The sequence below is a fragment of the Balaenoptera borealis genome (assembly GCF_965194805.1).
Source record: "Balaenoptera borealis genome assembly, chromosome: 18".
Taxonomy (NCBI): Eukaryota; Metazoa; Chordata; class Mammalia; order Artiodactyla; family Balaenopteridae; genus Balaenoptera; species Balaenoptera borealis.
Window position 1 is genome coordinate 61,263,049 of NC_138877.1, and position 20,169 is coordinate 61,283,217.

Genomic DNA, 20,169 nt, shown 5'->3' on the forward strand with positions numbered 1-20,169 from the left:
TCAGGAGCATGTAGGAACAATAGTTGATGACCTGGTTAAAATGACCCCAAACCGTTTTGTTTTTTCATTGATATTACTAAGAGATTCAAACCCAAGGATTCTCAGGTTCGCTTGCATCAGAATCACTTAGGATGCTTTTTAAAATACAGGTGCCCAGGCCCCACCTCGGATTCCATTGGTGTGATATTGGTATTTGTTAAAAGATCCCTAGGCCATTTAAATTGTAACCAAGGTTAATAATGATCACACTTTGACCTATCCCAGGTATACATAAGTCAATTAATGATTAATTACAGTTGCCAACTCTCCAGTCCCAGGCTGTTCCCCGTCTGGTTGCATTCAACCTGATTGGGTCATGTGCTCTGATTACCTAAACTTGGAGGAACTGTCACGTTATTAAATATTTACAAAGTAACACAGTGATACTTTTGTAAGCTGTGTCTCACAGTCGTCAAGGTGGATTACATAACAGATAAAAGCAACAGATTACCAGTTAACCCTAAAAAGAATCTGCTATATCTATAGAAATGACTATGTATGCAAAAAATACTAGTTCCCAGTTATATGAAGCAGAGTACATGTTTAGTTTCAACATTATGCTATGGAAGGGACTGAAAAACAGAAAACTCCAATGTCTTAGGTTCGACTTGTGTAAAATAGAAGACATTTTAAATATAGATTACATAGTACTGAGCTATATTTACAGATGATTTATAAAAGAGACACAGAAGAAACATTAGCTGAATATCATCGACTGAAGTCCAGGTGTAGGAGCTAGGTACGTGGAATACAATAGGGCACAGAGTAACTTACCAAAAAGAAAGAAGAAATGAAAGAAGATGGGAAGGAGGAAGGGAGAGAGGAAGAGAGAAAGAAAGGGAAAATCAATTTGGGGGAAAATCAAGCAAAACAAATACAATGGAATAATTTCAAGCTTACAACTTGCCAATCTCGCTACTTGATTGAAGTGATTACAATACAAAACTCCTTTTGGAGTTATTTTCTGTAAATAAAATGATGTGCTTGCAACCGTAGAACATCTCTAATGCTCTTAGTTACGTGGAGCCTGCAAAACATCAGGTAAAAAAATAGGTGATAAGATCCTGAGCAGCTTTAGCAAGAAAAAAGCGTTTAACAGTAAGGACTGCGCTCACTATCCATGTTTCTCTTCCAAAAGGCAATTTGACTGTAACTCTCCCAGATTTGGAAGTTACTCATCCTACTCACGGGGGGACGGGGGAAATTTATCAGGCTTCTCCCACCACGGCTGGGCAGATGATAGAACAAAAGGGCAGCAGACAACTTGAGCAGAGTCAGCCAAGTTTCCTGCCCAAACAGAGAGGATAGCAGGAGAGGGGGGAGGAGAGGAAAGAAAATGGTAACAGAAGCTTTTTTTATGCCGGAAATGTAAGAGTGCCTTTGTTGTAAAACACAGGCGTTGATTTCCTGTTTCCATAACTTATGATTGGTGAGTTATTTTTACATTTATCTTAATGAGGTTACACCCTGCTCTGAGATTTCATAAGCCATTTCCCTGCCTATGAAACAAACAAAATATTCTTCTCTCTGATTCAGTTTCTTTGTTGACCTTGGGATAGCTGAGCAAGAGAATGGTCTGGATTACACATTAACCTCTGTGTCTAAAAGTGTGTGGGGAGAAGGAGCGCTCAGGCTTTGTTAACGCTGAGGAATTCTTTACCTGTGAGACTCAAAAGTCAGTGTTATTTCCTGACTTTTATTTGTACCTTGAAAAGTTACAAAGGACCAGAAAGTGTTTCTCCTAAATCATGGAGGAAAAGTTCTCAAAAAAATAAAGTGTAAATATATATTTGGCCTGGAACGATGCATCTCAAATCAATTCTGACAAAAATCTTGTGTGGGTGAATAAAAATTAATGGAACATGATTCATTGTAGGCATCAAACATTCAAATTAGTAAAGAGCATAGCCAAGGAGACGCACTTATTTTATTCTTCAGTTATTACCTGCATGCTGCAGTGGACAGAGGAATTTGGAATGTGTCCTTTATTGCTGCCACGCTGCTTCGGGCGCTGGCTTGGGAATTAAGGATCCATGCCTCTACATAATGATATATGATTAGCACTGTGAAAGTAATTGAACTCTTTGTTCTAGACAATCCCTTGCAGTGTCAGCAAGAAGCTGGAACAAACTGTGTCATTTAACAGAGTTATGCTGTAAGTGAGAAAAACCTCTGATCCCTGAACAATTAACTTCCTAATAATTTTTAAGTTCTCAAGATTAAATGAGAGAATTAATATAATAGACCATATAAATGTGCATTAGAGAAATAAAGCAGTGCAAAGGCACTAAGAGGGATGGGAAAATTTAAAGAAATTAACAACTGTTCTCAAATATAATAAGAGACAGGTGTCAGGCTGTTAAAAGGATGATTAATGTAACTGGAGCAGCTGAGAGTGGTAAATGCACAGCTGTTGCAAAGATTAGTTATGTAGTAACAGAGAATACTACTTGTTTTGCTGTGCACTCCACTAAACTAAATTGTATTAAGAGCTTATAAAGTATCCTGGAAAGTGAAGTAATAATGATATTGACACCTGTTTTACACAGTAAACCCCTATAACTCAAATCAATGATATTGACTCCTATTTTACATAATAAAACGCTATAACTCAAATCAATGATATTGACACTTATTTTACATAATAAAACGCTGCAACTCAAATCATTCGCTCTAACTTTGTGCCTTCAAAATCACAGCACACTAGCTTTATTATTTATGAAATTTCTCAATTTTCTTCATTAAATGTATGAAATATCTCAGTAATCATTTTAAGACAATAATGTTTGCATTAGGTTGCATTAATTTCAAAATGATCAAATTTTGAAAGTAATATGTTCTCTTTGAAGTTCACTAGTTCCAAACTCTCTTTTATTCTGATAGTTTCGTTTTATCAAAATGTTGCTGTATTCAGCGCAGAGTGATGAGTTGCATTTCAAGTAATTCTATAAAATCTGATGAGCGTTTGTCTTGGATAGGGACTGGACTATATTTGGTTCAGTCTCAGGGTCACACTGACCTTTAGGAAACAAAGGAAAGAAGGAGACATTGCTTTGTAATTATTCTCAAATGAAATTTCTGTTTGTTTTCAATACCATCTAATTAAGCTAATTAATATCCTCTTGTACAACAAAAAACATAAAACAGAAAGAAAAAGAAGTATCAAAACAGTGACATGGGGCTTCCCTGGTGGCGCAGTGGTTGAGAATCTGCCTGCCAATGCAGGGGACACGGGTTCGATCCATGGTCCGGGAAGATCCCACATGCTGCGGAGCAACTAAGCCTGTGTGCCACAACTACTGAGCCTGTGCTCCAGAGCCCGTGAGCCACAAGTACTGAGCCCAAGTGCCGCAACTACTGAACCCGCGTGCCTATAGCCCGTGCTCCACAATGAGAGAAGCCACCAAAGTGAGAAGCCCGTGCACTGCAACAAAGAGTAACCCCCGCTTGCCGCAACTAGAGAAAGCCCACGTGCAGTAATGAAGACCCAACACAGCCAAAAATAAATAAAGTAAATAAATTTATTAAAAAAAAAAGTGACATGACTATATTTATGACTGCCTATGGTATTTCTTTTTTTAAAAGAGTCTATGAATGAAAATGATTTCAGTTGCTCATTCACAACTTTCTGGAGCGTGTACACTCCTTGGTGGCAGGGAGCTGGGTTTATTCAGTAAGGTTTTTGTTCATAACGTTTTGTTTTGATAAATTATAAAATTTCTTTTTCACACCTCTCTAAGTCCTTAGCCTCTCCTGTGATTTCCCTTCACATTGGCAAGTGGCTGCTAGTTCTGCCTACTATGTGAATTGAAAATCAAAGTATCAATATATTTGAGCCGATAAATTACTATGAGAATTGATCTCAAACACCATTCTTATGCAACTTTGGAAACGTTTCTATGTGTTTATATATGTTTGATGGCTGACTAAACAATTAACAATGTTAAACTGAGACACCAGACACAAGATTCTAGTCATTGATTTCTTGTTAGTGATCAGAAAAGTTCTGTTTCTACCTGGATAGACTTAAAGAAAGCATTAATCTTTCTTATTAAAGTAAGTTTGATACTGCAGGATTCAAATGCTTAGAATTTAATTTTGTGGGCCTTTTCTGCCTTGTTTTTGTTTGTGTCTTTTGGTTTTTGCTGGACTGAGGTGGCTATGCAATTAAGCTTCCACTAGTTTTTAATAACCACTGGTCCGTTGAATTTGGATCCAAGGCTTGATCAACATGAACACTTTCTGGCTGGTTCCCTTGCAGATTAATATTTGAATAATCAAAGAGACCAGTGTGAAGTAATAATGAATTTTTATACTGCTGAAGGTTCTCTTTATAAAGAAGGAAAAAGAAAAAGCATTATATTAACTGAGTAAAGGAAATAGGTTTGGTTTAACTTTTTCTAAACATTTCTTAAAGTTTGGTTGAACTTTTTCCATACTTTCAAGCAGCTATCTCACTTGTAGATTCTAAAACCTTAGCGAAATTTTGCTTATAAGAGAGTGGGTGTAATAATTTAATGAAAAATTCTATTGGTGCTGCTGATACGGACGACTGTCAAGGGTGTGTCTTCAGGGTGACATCAGTGTTTTGAGGTGGTGAATCTTGTCACAGTATATTTAATAATATACTATAGTCAGTTGGCTTTTCCATTATCTGTGCCATTCAAATTATAAATCAAGCTTCTCTAAAGCTTTTGTTTGTCATTAAATAACTGCCTGTTGAACTAATGAGCTGAAATTCTTAGGTAAGTTTATAGAAATATAAAAATGTATGTGAGTAACAAAAAAAGAATATTATATTCAGTTTTAGAATTATGACAAATCCCAGAGAATAAACAAAAGCATGAAGCTGAGTCCTAGAAACCAGAAAATTTAGACTATGTAGTATGTCAGCACCAAAGAACATAGTGAGGCATTTTGAAATCCCTGTAGTTCTTACCTTATTCGAATGTAGTAGTTGTTTGTTTACCTACCTTTTCTTCCTTGATCTCTGCCTCATGCCTATCTCCAAAAACGTGCCAATGGCATCAGAGCAGGCTTTTGTTTTTCTCATAGTTGTACGTCCTGCAGTGTCCAACCAATCGCCTTTCATTTAAAGGGTTCACAAATACATTTAAATGAATTGATCAGATGAACACCCATGGATTCAGAACTGGAGAATCAAAGTCCAAGATAATGCACAGAAACCAACAAGGAAGAAGGTACTTAGAAAGAAGTAAGGAAAATAAATGAGAAACAGCAGAGGTTCTAACAAATAAAAAGAAGCAAGCAGACGGGTTTCAGGATGGTTGCAGCAACTGGAGAATCAAGACAAAGTGAGAATTCATTTCATTCAATACCCAAATATTAGGTAAGTGCCAGGCTGCATGTGGCGAACACTGGGTGACAGCAATGAATAAGACAAACATCTTCTCTGACCTCCTGTAATTTGTTGCCTAGTGGAAAGCATAGTAAAGGAAATAAGCATTGTTCTTGGGTAGATAGTAATGTGTGGACAAGGGGTCAGCCAGGACTTCTGAGAGTAAACGACATCTACTCAGACCTAAAAGGTGAGAAAAAAAGAACAACCATTCAAAAAGTGGGAAGAAATACATTCCAAACAGAGTGAACATGTGCCAGTTTCCTGAGGGAGGGAAAACAGAAAGTCCAAGAAACCAGAAATAAAAGCCAGTGAGGCCAGAGCGGTAAGTGAGAGGGGGTTTGGCAGAAGATGAAGTTGGAGAAAGAGGCAGTGGCCAGATAACGCAGAGGCTTGAAAACCAAGGTAAAAATTTTATTCCAAGTGCAATGAGAGAGTTTCACACCTATTCCAAGTACAGCAGAGGTCATGATCTAATTTAACTTAAAAGAAACAAAAACAGAAAAACCACTTTTCTGGTTGCCTTGTGAAGATTAGATTTTAAGGGAAACCAGAGTGGAAGTGGGAAAGCTAGTTAAAGGCCACAGATGCATCTCTGATGCGTGATGATGGCAGCCTCAGTTGGGGCAATCATGGTGATGACAGGGAAAAGTAGGGCTCTTTGATTGAATAGCATTTCCTGAAGGATTAGATGGTGGAGATGGGAGTGAGGAAAGTGGGGAACCAGGACTGACCCTTAGAGGAAATGGGTGAACGTTAATGCATGTATTGGTTTGGTCTCTCCCTCCCCAACAAAAGGGACAGAAGACCAAGGTTGGGTGGAAGTAGGAATCAGTAGCCCACGCTTAGTTATGTTCATGTGGAAATACTGATTAGTGGGCATGTCTGTATATGTGAGTTTGGAGATCAAAGGAGACGTCTTGGCTGAGATATTAATTTTGAAATCATCAGCACAATATAGTATTTAAGGAATGAAAATGTATGAGATCATCCAGAGAGAGAAGAGAGAAAGGTAGAGAAGAGATCCAAGTACCACCGGCAATCAGAAATGTCATGAGAATCCCTTCAAGTTATTTTGTTTCTACCCTTGGCAGACCTCCTAGACCTTTCCAACTAGAGTCAGCTACATGGAACAGGGTTCAGTCTTCATAGGATCTCTCTGTGAAAGCCGGAGACTTATCACTAACTGACTGGGGGACATATGTTACTGGAAAATAATACCAGGTATTAATAATTTGAAGTTTCTCTTTTAGTGTCACCAACACAACTTTTGATTAAGAAAAACCATGTTCTAAGCCTAGTCTGCAACCTGGGCATGAGGAAACCTTTCTTTTATATAAACATTCAAGTTATATGCCAATCCTATAAAAGCCTTAAGATTCCTGGCTGCAATCAATTAAAATTACTAATGAAATGTTGATTTTTGTGCACTAAGTCACATCCTCTATCTTTTCCAATCTCCAGTACGTGTGGTTTTCCTTCCTTGATCAACATCCAATCTCAGGAATGGAACCAAAGTTAATTCTGACATAGGTAAAAGTGACTGATGACTTTTTTAAATATTTTCTTTCCCTGAGAAATTTTCTTTTCAACAAAGATTTGGAAAATTATGGTGGCATTGAAAACATCTACAGGCAGAAATAAAGCCTTCAGTGGTGGAATTTCAGGTGATTGCATTCAGGAGAGATTAGGGAAGATAGAGGAGGGAGGAGGAGGGGTTTTATGCTACTATTGGTAGCATTAACATATGCAGTGAAATGCCCATTTAGGAAGCAGAGAATATAGATTTAGCTAAAAATGCATATCTTAGATATCATATCCCCTTTATCGATTACAAAGCATTGGTACCCTGACCCAGCTGAATTCTGTGTAAAAATTAAAGCGTCAAGCTTTTTCCCAATAAAAAATTTTTTTCATAAAGAACTGAAAAGTATGTCTCTCATGGGGTAAAAATAATACTAACAATGGTTGAAGTTTGTTTTGTATTTATGTATTTACTTTTTAAAAAAATGCCTCCAGTGCCCTTCCTTTTAGGAGAAACAAAAGCAACACACACTAGAAAGTACTAGATTTAAAAGTAGAGCAGAGGCCCTATTATTTGAAACACAGTTCATGGCAACTCAAACAATAAAGCCATTGGCTGGGGTAAAATTTAACTGACCCTTTCAAGGTTGAAAGATCTTCAATCAAAATGCTTCTCTGTCAGTAGAAGAAGAGCTCTGTATTGAACTGATTTAACAGTCAAACCTACTGAAATCCCTCTCACTGGGGAAACATAAGCTAAAACAAAAACAACAACAATAAAAACCTGCCACAATTGTGGTAAGTAGACTTGTTGAGCTGTATTTCTCTACTTCAAAGGATACCACAGGTGAGAGGATTTGTTTTTTAAGTAAAACAAGTCCTATGGACAAAAATTTTCTTTAGGAATAATATTATTCCTTACTCCTGTTGTGTTAAGTTTACTCAGTCGTTGTAAACTCTTTTCAGCAGACTTTAGACATCTCTTACATGATATTTAAATAAAAGCCTCTATTTTTGGGACACAAAAGGATACTTACGGTTTGCTGTAATGCATTTACTATCAATGTCACTGACCTACCTTCAGGACTGAATCCATGAGGAAATGTTCCCCTGCAGTAAATGAGTCACAGTAAATATGATGTTAGCTGTGCTTCCTGGGAAATGGAAAACATTTTCTCTGGAAGTTGATTTTCATCCTAGTGAAGTATCTTTCGGGGACTCTATTTTGTTTTTCAGCTCTTGACCACTTTAGCCACAATCACGGCAGATGCACAGAGCTATCAGGTTGGACAAGTTCAGATCAGTGGGTGGTTTGAAATGACTTGACAAGGTGAGACTGGTGTGCCTTCTTAGGTTTGAAATGAAGAACAACAAATATTATTACTGTACTTCTCCTGATTCTCTCTGGGAGCAAATCTGATTGGTGCGCAAATCCCTCACAAAGCAATATTAATAGAAGCCATAATTCTGACACCTCCTCGAATTGTGGGAAGTGAGTCAGAGGCCACACAACAAACCAGCACCATTATTAATTTAACACTTGAGTAGAACCACAGACTTAAGCATTCGTTGCATGTATTCAAACCACAGCAGACAACTGGATTCAGTGATAACCAAAAAGGAAAGTTGAATTTTTTTAAAAAAAGATGAAAACTACAGAATACAAGGCTTTCTATCACAAAAAGTCACTTTTACTAAAATACGTACTTCCTGGATTTGATCATAATTTATATGTATGTAGTATGAACTATCAATGAGGCCAAAGCTTATACTATTTGAATGAATTAAAGTATAAAAGTAATTTTCCAGATAGTTCTATAAATGACAATTCCTCTTGCCTGGAATCTGAATTAGGGTAAAAGTATTCTCCTCCCTTTCTTTTTCTGTCCCTAATTGTCACAGTTATTTTTACAGTTTGCTCAATTCTTCACTTTGATAATACAGATCTCTTCCAATTACCAAATTTCTCAAATAATTTTGTGATCCTTAGAAAGGCTATATAAAACATTGAATATACAGTCCAGGAGATCACTATTAAAACAGTGGCCTGCATTATGAATATGCATAAATACATTCATTGATTGAACTGTTAAATAAATAGATAATATCAGTTTGGAGTGGTACTGATTTAGAAAAATATATAGTGAAAGGAAGAAAAGGAGAGATTACCCAGGAAAAAATTTGCTTGCCAAATGATGGAAAACTGATATGTTTTTCAAAGTAACATCAAAGTAATTTTAATGTTAAGAGTTTCACCTGACTTTTAGCTTTTATCAACATAAAACCTAACAATTTGCACACACACACACACACACACACACACACATTCCTGCATTTATCTTTTATTCCTGCCTTTGTCTTAAGCCCTGCATCTGTTTTAAACTCATCAATAAGATCTTTTGGTGACGTGAATTTAGACTTGAGTAATGGACTCATGTTCACTTAGCATTTCACTTTCTTTGTGCAAGGAAACATACATTCTAATCTAGATCAGCATCCTCTTTCCTGAGCTAATACCTACAGCTGTGCCCCATCCATCAGATGAGTGGATGTTAACACAGATGTTAACAACCAAAAAACAACTATAGAGTGAAAACATTGGTTAAAAAAAAGTTGTATGTCCTTCAAAGCTAATTGTTATTGACTCGAGTATTTTTAAAGCTGATTTCAAGTGAAACTATTTTCCAGGTTATAATTGGAACCATGATAATTCAAATCCAAAGACTGATTTGCTGCAAGCAAAGGTTGAAAGCATTTGACTTAAAATTCTCAACTTTCTACTTCAACTTATGTGTACAAACATGGTCTCCGGGTATACAAGTTGTCCCCATGAGAAAATCACATTTTACTTGGAAAATGATTTCAAGACATTGAGCAATTAATAGGACAACTTTTGTAGCAGGCAAGGAGAGCCACAAAGGAAAGTGTAACTGCTTGAAATCTAGATTAAAACAAAAATTCAGTGGACTGGTAGTTTCTGACATGACTTTTTTGGAACAGATTTACTGATGGGCCCAATGCCTCCTTGCCTGGTATCATGAAAAGTTGACTAGCTCACACCAAGTCTCATCTCAGGAAAGCATTTTTAAGATTTATGGGTGTATTTTGAGATTTTATGATTGCCATTTGATTTATGATGTATGTAGTGAATTTTCTAATAATATGCAGGGTGCAGGCACTCAAACGCAAAAAACATATTACTTTCTAATCATTTTCCATCAAAATACAGAAAGATATGAAGGTGGGATTGAAATAATGCTACATTTAGACCGTTCCCTAACTTGCCTCTCCTCCTTTTCACACCCCGCACTCCCCTCTGCCCATGGTGGTATGTCGTAGCCCATCCTGAAGGCATATGATGCTTATACTACAGCTGCTGCTGCAACATCTTTGATCTATGTGCCCGCTGTGTTTATGTTCTGTATATTTTCATGAGAAATCAATGATACTGTTTTGTTTTTTTTTAAGGGACCCAGGAGACCAAGGGTTTGAGGGAGGTAATAGTCCAACTTGACAGTATTTATAATTCGAGAAGTTTAAAATGTTTCCAAGGGCTCTTTATATCCTCATGTCATAGGCATAATTTCTTCATAGAGAAGACATTATCCAAAAACAGAGGATTGAACAGACAGCACTGATGAATTGTCTTCAGCATGCCTCCGTTCCACTCTTTTGGTGGTAAAGTCATAGAACCACCACTATGATCTTGTTTAAACTAACAGGAAGCCTCAAATGCTTTTCTGACAGTAGAAAGATCTTGGAAGACTTGGCCAAACGGTTAAAGCCATGAGAGATGTTCAAAATTTAATCATATATCATTATTATATTTGCAAAAGTTGTATGGCCCCAAACAGATAAAATGAATATGAAATGAATGTAGGATCTCCAAAATTTTTAAGGTCTTTTTAACTTGCAAAGGAGGCCATTTAAATATTAAGAGACAAAGAAATGCAAAGACCAATCAATTAATATAGCATCATGGGTGGGAATTTCAGATTTCCATGAGTAGCCCTGGAAAACAGACCTCTGGGGCTACAGGGCTATGGCTCTAAATATGAGAGATTATAAATAGAGCTTATGATGTTCCATAAATGTCATGAAAAAGAGGCCAGTGAATATTCTGTCAAATGTTTCTGGTCATTGCGCAATCATAACCAGCTAAGAAGGTATCCTCCAAATTGCTTGGAATAATAAAATTGTTTATTTAGCAAATAAGACTCTTTAAACCCAGGGAGGTTTTAAAATTAAGCATAGAAAAGCCTAAGAGAATCAAGCATGTGGTGTTAATATCTTTGTGTTAAGCTATCTGGGCTTTTAGTTTCTATAATTTGTAGTGTTCCAGATAATTTGTCCTATTAGAAGAACAGCCTTGTGATTTCAATTTAATGTGCTGCTGAATAATTGATTTCAACTTGTGATTTAAAGTTGAAAGTGCAAGTGAAATACTAATGAAAAGTATTGGACATTTAATGGAACTTACAAATAACCATTTTAATAATTTTAATAAGTAAATATACTACATGAGCATTTGAATGTTGATCAAAAAATCAAATTACTTTAAAAGTATATTTGACTAGTTAAATGAAAATTTAGTTTAAAATATTTACTAGTCTTTAAGTTTTAAATAGCACCAATCATTAATTATAGATCTCTTTAAGGTATTATTAAATTCTTCTTGTTTTATAACTCTATAAATTGATTTACAACTTAACAAAGAACTAAATATTAAATTTTGTGACTGTAACAAATTTAATATTAATTTTTAAACAAAAATCCCTTAATAATTATTTTGTGCACACACACACACACCCCTTAGAAGCATCTATAAAGTCACATTCATGACAAAGACTTTTGTGATAAAGAGAATTTGGATTTTTTTTCCCCTTAGAAGTACCTACTATGCCTGGACTACATAACAAAATGTAAACAAGAACTGTTAGGAATTAGCAGATTGATTCTAAAATAAATAAATTGTGTAATAATTTCAACAAAAGAGGTGAACTAGCTACATTGTTTTTTTCTATTGAATTTAGTCAGATTTAAATGTATGGAGAGAAACATCTAAAGTTATTAATTATCTGGTTGGCTTACAACATTCTTAATCTCCATTTATAAATTTTGGAAATGATAAATATAAATATATTTGAAGCCATATTATTCACTGGGTTTGGAGCAGTAGTTTGTCAGTTAATGGTAAAAAAAGAAAAAAAGAAAAGGTTCAAGCAAGTAATCATTAGAAATAATTAAATTAAAATTTATTTTAACATAAAAACATATTTGTTTGCCTTTCTTTACATATGGATATTTGCTTTGATTAGAAATCAACAGATTAGTATTTTCCACATTCAGAAGTTCATTATCTAAAATTTCCAGTTTTATTTCTTTAAAGAGGTCCAACTTAAAGCAGCGGCTAGCAGTATAATCAGATACAGAAACTGTCAGCTGGTACTCAGTATCTCTGTCTTTCACAGCTCTTGCTCATACCTAGAGAGCCTTTTTAGTGACTCGCCTTTCTTGATTCTTTCCATAGCATTCAACATGGTTTTCATAGAAACAAAGATAGATCTTCTACTGTATCTAGATACATTGGCAGATATGTACATATGTCATGATATATAATTAAAGTGTATATTATAAAATTCTTATGAAATATAACCTTGTTTCAGTCCCCATGTCAACACCATAAATGAGTAACTTGATCATTTGTCCAAATTGATTTCTGCCCATTTAAGTCCTTGACATGTGCAGCAAATCTGCAAAAACTGAAAGAAGGAAAGAAGGAAGGAGGGGAGAAAGGAAAGAAGGGAGGGAGGGAGGGACATCACATGAGATTAAGCTTCAATATTTTAACCTATGTTATTATGTTATAAGGGGCAACATCAAATAACATATATACAGAAGTACTGTGCTTAAAGCCAGCTCATACAGGCTTATAAGCATCAATTCTTTAATTTTCAGGAAGTTTGAAAGTCAGTCACTAAACATAGCCATTATCAAAAATTTAATCACATAAACTTAAAATTAAATAAATTACATCAAAATCAAAGACAGTAAATACTTAAAACTCATCACACCTTAGTTGCTTTAACGTATTTTCCTATTATCTATGTTCTTGAGGTTACTTACATTTGTTATATATTTGTGGTGGAAATATCCTATAATGGTATCCTACTAATATCTCTTCCCAAATCTTCTCAGTGATGTCACATTGGTACTTTGAAATTGGCCACAGTGGAAGTATTTATACCATGGAAACCAGAAAGTACGACAAAACAGGTTGTTGCTTTTTTGGGTGGGGGAGAAGATGGGTGTAGGGGTGCAGCAGTGAAACATTTACCAGCACACCATTGTATATAGGGTATAGTATATTACCAGCACACCACTGTATATAGGGTATAGTATATTACTAAAATATATACTATAAATATTTTTGTCATGTTCTTAAAGTACTGAAATTAATTTTAGGGCAATGAACCTTCAAAGGGTTCCTGTAGGTCATTTCTAAATGTGTTACTCCACTGTACTCAAGAAGAAAGAAGAGTGCTTTGGCAGCCTCAATGAGAAATCAATAACACACCCTGCCTTCCGGTCCAGACTTGACCCATTAAATTTCATTCCATTAATTGTTAAAAATAACTGTCAGCATATATTTTCCACTGTTGGCTGGGAGGCCAAATGACTTCATGTTCTATTTTATATATTTATACAACTTTTACAAATACAATTGAAAAAATTCCCACAAGAACACACCAGAATGGACACAATATAAAATATAAGAAATAACAGTCTCCCCTCCTCCCAACCTCATACTCCTGTACCAGTCACTTTTCTTTCTTAGAAAGATAATTTATTTACCTTCTCCAGATTTTACTGGACTCCAGACTTTTATTAGGCTACCTGAAATAACGCGTGGAGAATTGTGCCTACAAAATCTAAGTTGGTTTATATAAGAAAGAACAGAGCTACATTTAGGAGAAAATAAGAAAACAAGTGACCTGGAAGAAAGTGTCATAATGAAGTAAGCTAGAGTTTTGAAACACCCAAGGGAAAGAATTTTGAGAAATAACTGCCACTATGAGGGAGAGCAATATATAAAAGAGATTTTAAAAATTAATAGCAGTAATAAAAATTTATTGATTATTAATTATGTAGCAGGCACTGTTCTAAGTGGCTTACATGTATGGCTTCAACTGGTTCCTCACAACAACACTATAAAATAGTAATAGCATCTTAGCATCCTCCATTTTACACATAAAAAATCCCTGGAACATTGAAAATAAGTACCTTGCTGAAATCAGTTAAAAAGTAGCAGAATTGGAATTCATACTCAGATAGTCTGGCTCTTAGCTTATTCACTTAGCCATTAGACTGTAGATAGTTTACTTACAAAATATGCTTTATAGCAACATCAAAAATACAGAAAATATCCACAAAGACTTTACTTTCTAATATTTTTGGAATTAAGATTTGTGTTTCTTTTAATCGTGTTAGCACATTTGAACTGGCCTCAATGGATACAGTTTTATTCAGACTACCACAAGTCAAGTTAAAAGAATCTGAAAACCAGTGTCCTAGTCACTGTGACATTCTAGGAAGATTAAATACAAAATGAATCGTGACATTTAATGTGTCTTGGCTAAAAGCTGAAAATCTGACAAAATTTCTATTGCGTGTGCATTTTTTTGCAACCTGTAGATATACAATTTTGCACATCAAAAACTTTTACAGATAAATGGTCTCATACTCTTCTTTAGTAATGAGAATTTAAGAGAAAAATCATGTAGGCTGGATAGACTCAAGGAATATAAATTCAAAGTTTATTTTGCATTAGGTTAGGATTCATGAAAATAAAGCCTAACCTTTCTAGGCATATGCCATCATTGAGAAAAACATCCACCCAAGTTACTCGTGGCCAAAAGTCCAGTCTTTGACCTGTACTCAAAGGTTTATGTGCTGGAAATGCTGGAAATTAATGAAGTGGATACTCCATTTAAGCATTAGCAGCAGAGTACCAGGAAAAGGCCAAAGGGAAAGATGAACCTGGGCTCAGAAAAAAAGCAGAGTAGAAGAAGTATAATCTGAGATTGGAATCTTTGCCTTTTGCACAGTCCTCCCTCTACCCCCAAGTCCTTTTAGCCTTTTTCTGTAAAGGAGAATAGTGTTTCATCAAATCTGAGATGTTATCAATTTTAAGATGCACCCCTGGTTCATGTAGAGCTTTTTAATCAGCCAATTAAACTGACAATGCTCTCTTATAACTAGAATTTTATTTTATACTTGTTGAAATATATGCAAAATATTATATATGCATATAATGCTTTTCATAGCTCACTCTTTTGCACTCATAAAAAGGAAAAGAGAATAAAAAATGAATTGGTAAAGGAACTCCAAAACTTCTTCACCAGATCTTACTCTTTTGGATCACTTCCCACAAAGAATCATAGAGAGCTGTTTTCTCATAAAATATCACCCTCTATGCCATCCAGAAAACTAGTGATACTTTTAAAATATGTCCCAATATTGTCTTTGGGGTCTTCTTTGAAGTTTCTGACATCCTGCAAGTTTTGATACTTGTACTTTCTTGATCTTAACTGATACTGACAATGGAAGGTTTCAGGTAACAACTAAGACCTTCTTCCATAGACTGAATGTTTGTGTCTGCCCAAAATTCATATTGAAACCTAATCCCTAATGTGATGATATTTGGAGGTGGGGACTTTGGGAGGTGAGTAGTTCATGAGGATGACACCCTCATAAGTACAATTAGTGCCCTTAGAAAATAGGCCTCAGATAGCTCCCTTGCCTCTTCCACCATGTGAAGACACAGCGAGAAGGCAGCCATCTGTGAATCAGGAATATGATTTTCACCAAGCACCAAATCTGCCCTTGCCTTGATTGTGGACTTCCCAGCCTCCAGAACTCTGAGGAGTAAGTTTCTGTTGCTTATAAGCCACCCAGCCTACGGTATTTTTGTTATAGCAGCCTGAGTGAACTAAGACACCATCTTATTAAGGTCCCTAGATAGTTTATGATTGAGACGTTGAGGGTTTCAGTTTTCCCATCATGCTGTCAGAAACAACAGCCAAGGTCGAGCACACTCAAGCAATAACACATCATCCCTTCCACCTGATCAAGATCCATTTTAAGATTACATCGATTGTAAGATATATGCCAATTTCAGAAAAGCTAAAATGTGGAAAATGTACAGTTAGAATTAATGACATTAAGTGTTCAAGCTGTTCCTTGTTAACTGGGCAAAATGATTTAACGGTTTTGACACAATTCTATATTTACAGCAGTGAAACAACTGCTGATTAACCTGTCTGTATGACTTTTTCTTTTTTTTTTTTTTTTTTTTTTAAATCACACTTTCTTTAATGGCCAGTTCTTACTGATCACTTTTTTTTTTTTTTAACATCTTTACTGGAGTATAATTGCTTTACAATACTGTGTTAGTTTCTGCTTTATAACAAAGTGAGTCAGTTATACATATACATATGTCCCCGTATCTCTTCCCTCTCGCGTCTCCCTCCCTCCCACCCTCCCTATCCCACCCCTCTAGGTGGTGTATGACTTTTTCTTTCGTAAGAGTACTGACCTTCCTGCCCTCAAAATCCATTATTTTGGAGTCCCCTACATTGTTCTCCATGCTTGGATCTAAAGAGACTGTAATGTCAGCAAGGTTTGTTTTCCCAATTTCTCTTCCCCTGAGCAGAGTGTACTTTGTAAACCCCTTCTCTCACAAAAGGAGTCAACATTTTTTAATACCAATTAGTAAAATACATAATTAAGTACTGTCCAATTTGAAGTTTAAGAGTACAAGCTGTATAATCCCTTCTCTAAGACCTTGAGACAGATGTGTTTCAGAATTCTCAATTTTCTTTTAATTTTATAAAGATAATATCATACATATACCATATCCTATGTAATCCAATAAGATCTAGGGTGGCACCCTGTAATCAGATGTGTTAATATTTCTGCACTGAAATGTGTGAATTGTGATACTAAGAGGGATGAAGGCTATAAACGGCCTCACTTAAATCCAAGTTGGATTTTGCCACCAAATGAGATCACATCAGATGAGTTTTGCCACCAAGTGAGTTATGCAAATCTTCTAATTTTTCAACCTAAATGGATTTTCGAATTGCAGATATGGAGCTGTGGACATATGTTAAGCATAAAGATTCAGGTTTTTGCATAAAGTTTTAGGCTTGAGCTAGAAGGTGAATGATATTTTAAAAGGTTGAAGGAAAAGGCAGGTTTTCTCAGTTCCCAAGTCATCGCATCACATTTGGAGAAATGGACAACATCCAACACTTGAGATTGGCCAGGTGGCTCTGAAAATTTTCCTCATGGCATCATCTTCTTCCTCCTTAAGTTTCCTCATCTCAGAAAATGGTGTCACAAACTACCCAATTGCAAGCCAAAAACCTTAGAGTTGTTCTTGATTCCTTTCTCATTTCTCCTCATGTCAAGCAGTCTTACCAACTCTACTTCCAAAATATGCCCTTTTGGAGCATATATGTTATAGGGCTTATAACATCCACTCTCTCCATCTCCACAGCTACTACCTCAAGCCAAACCTCTTCATGTCTTCTCTGACAAAATAGCCTCTTAATCCATCTTCTGTTTCTACTCTTAAGTCCCCGCATAGCCACTCTCCATACAGCAGGCAGAGCGATCTTTAAATTGCAAATCAGATATCTCGTTCACCTGCTTAAAAACCTCCAAACTCTTACCATGACCAGCAAGGCTTTGCATGACCCAGATCCCATCCCCCACTCCCCCTTCACTTACTGTGCTTTTCTTACCTTCATCGGTTTCTTCCTGTTTTCAAATAAGCAAGCTTCTTTCTTCTTTAGAGTCTTTTGCATTTTCTGCTTCCTTGCAGACGCAGCTGGGGACACTGATTCCCCAGACCTATGCCTTGCTGGCTCCTTCTTCCTTACCTATGACCTTAGATGTCAATTCCTCATCCAGGACTTCCCTGGCTCCCAATTCAAAGTAGATCTAACCCCATCACTCAACATATGACTCTTGTTGATTTTCTTCAAAGTACTTACCATTATTTGAAGTTATCTTGGTGAATTGTTTGTTTACTTACTTACTGAGCTGTCTCTACCTTCTGGAATGTAAGCTCCGTAGAGGCGAGCACTGTTTACCATTGTATCTACACTGCCCAGACCCTTGCCTGGCATACAGCACTTAATGAGCAGAAGCTCATTAAATATATTTCAAGTGAGTGAATGAAAGCCAAGCAATTAATTATTTAACATATTCATTCTATTATTGCAGTCAAATTACTAGTGTTCCTGGTTCACCTAGGCTGTGCTCACACATTTGAAGTAAACTACGCACATTTTGGGGAAAACTATGCACATTTTGGAGAATGGTGGTATGACCAGAGCATTGGAATATTTTTAGTTAGCTTGATATTTTGGCTGCCTAAATCACTACTATATTTCTGTAATTTGTGTTATATTTAATAAATGCTTTCTATGAGCCATGGTAGCCATAGGCATATATATATACACATATATGTGTGTGTGTCTGTGTGTGTGTGTGTGTGTGTGTGTATTATGCTTCCATCAACTCTGAGAAGTTTAAGTAACTTGTCCAACATCTCATATCTAAAATCCAGTGGCACTGGGGTTGATTCCCAGATTCCTCAGAGCACAAACCTGAGGAAATGAATGTAATCACTCAATTTATAATGAGATGAATTTAACCTTCTTTTAAAGATTCAAATGTTATTGTGAGAATATTGCTCTTCTATAGCACAATGAAAAAAATAATGGTTATTTGAGTCCTGTGGGTTTTTAAAAATATGAAGATAGAAGAGTTTACTGTGTCTTTATGTTGGAAAGATTATCTTCTCTGTGGAAAACCTGAGTTCAGGGCCTCCAGGTTTATTCCCTGATATGCTTATAGAAGATATAAATAAATTAGGAAAACCGTCTCACGAAAATATCTGGGTTTGCAAGGCTATCATTTTAAGTAAGGAAACCAAACTCTGCCTTCCCCTATATCCTTGACCTGAAGGGAGACACGTTTTCAGTAAGAAATTTAAATGTTTTGGTTTAATATTTATAAGAATATTAACCCTGTGTTATAGTGAAGAATATCCAGATTATTTATCAGGACAAAATCATTTTCATGTAATTCAATTAAAACTATAAGACGATATATTGCAATAAAATTGGGATAGGCAAGTCTCCTGAACAGACCAACAGGGTGACCAAGATGAAGCTTCCAGCTGTCCCATGGGCTAGTTATGTGCCTATTTTAAGACTATCCTGCTACTTTAGCTAAATAGCATTTTCTTTGGCTTATTTTCTCATTTCTTTATTATGTTGCATAAAAGTGTAATTTCCTCAAAAATGACATTCACACACAAAATATAGAATTTTGAATCAAAAAAGTTGTCTCAAGGTTTTTTTTCAGTTCTTCTTGTCAACACTTCTCATTAATGCTGACTATATTTAGTGAAACTTCCTTTATGTGTGTAACGACCCTTTCAGCTATAACTATCCCTGTTAATATTAACAACTATAGTTTGAAGTGTGATTATAAATGACTTTTTTTTCACATGCTGAAAGTCTTTTATTTTTTGAAGTGTCAAATCCTTCTTTAATTGCTGGCTCCACACAATGGCTACAAACATCCTCAAAAGCAATTTTTAAAAAGCCATTTCAACAAACATTATCTAAAGTAATTTTAAAATAAAGTGTTTTAAAATTATTAATACTCTAATACATGCTAAGTATAAAAAACTTAGGACTGCAAAATAGTTATTTTGAAACATTTGAGTGTCTTTTTTCAGATTTCTTTAAGGAATCTTACAATGGCAAAAGAAAAAACAAAAGGTTAATTTCCTGAAAGATACAAAAGAAAGAAATCTAAACAATCCATATGTAAGTTACATGGCTACATAAAAATGATTGCACCCATGGTCATAATGTTACCAAACTGGTCAACCGGACCTAGGCTGGGGTCATAGCCAGGGCCGGGACCCCCTGTCCCGGCCAGGGAGATTCCTCTTCTGATCAGATTTCTGCGCCCATAGCAAAAGCAATGCTGAGACTGGAACAGCACAAGCTTTATTCAATGATCAAAGAATGGAGAAGTGGGAACCTAGTTCACAAACTAACTTCTTTTTTTTTTTTTTTAATTAATTAATTAATTTATTTATTTATGGCTGTGTTGGGTCTTCGTCTCTGTGCGAGGGCTTTCTCTAGTTGCGGCGA

The 20,169-nt window shown here is 35.8% G+C and overlaps 1 protein-coding gene across 12 annotated transcripts in view; it reads right to left on the reverse strand.

Annotated features, from left to right (window-relative positions):
* The window catches only part of LOC309615965 (uncharacterized protein), a gene marked incomplete at its 3' end in the record, with an annotated part of 186,047 nt that extends 165,879 nt beyond the window's left edge, over nt 1-20,168 (reverse strand). For 8 of the 12 annotated variants that reach the window (XR_014237181.1, XR_014237182.1, XR_014237183.1 and 5 more), the window contains exon 1: nt 940-20,168. The remainder of the gene's footprint in view (nt 1-939) is intronic. The other 4 variants (XR_014237187.1, XR_014237188.1, XR_014237186.1 and 1 more) reach the window with 3 other exon arrangements.
* Between the last annotated feature and the right edge of the window lies 1 nt (nt 20,169).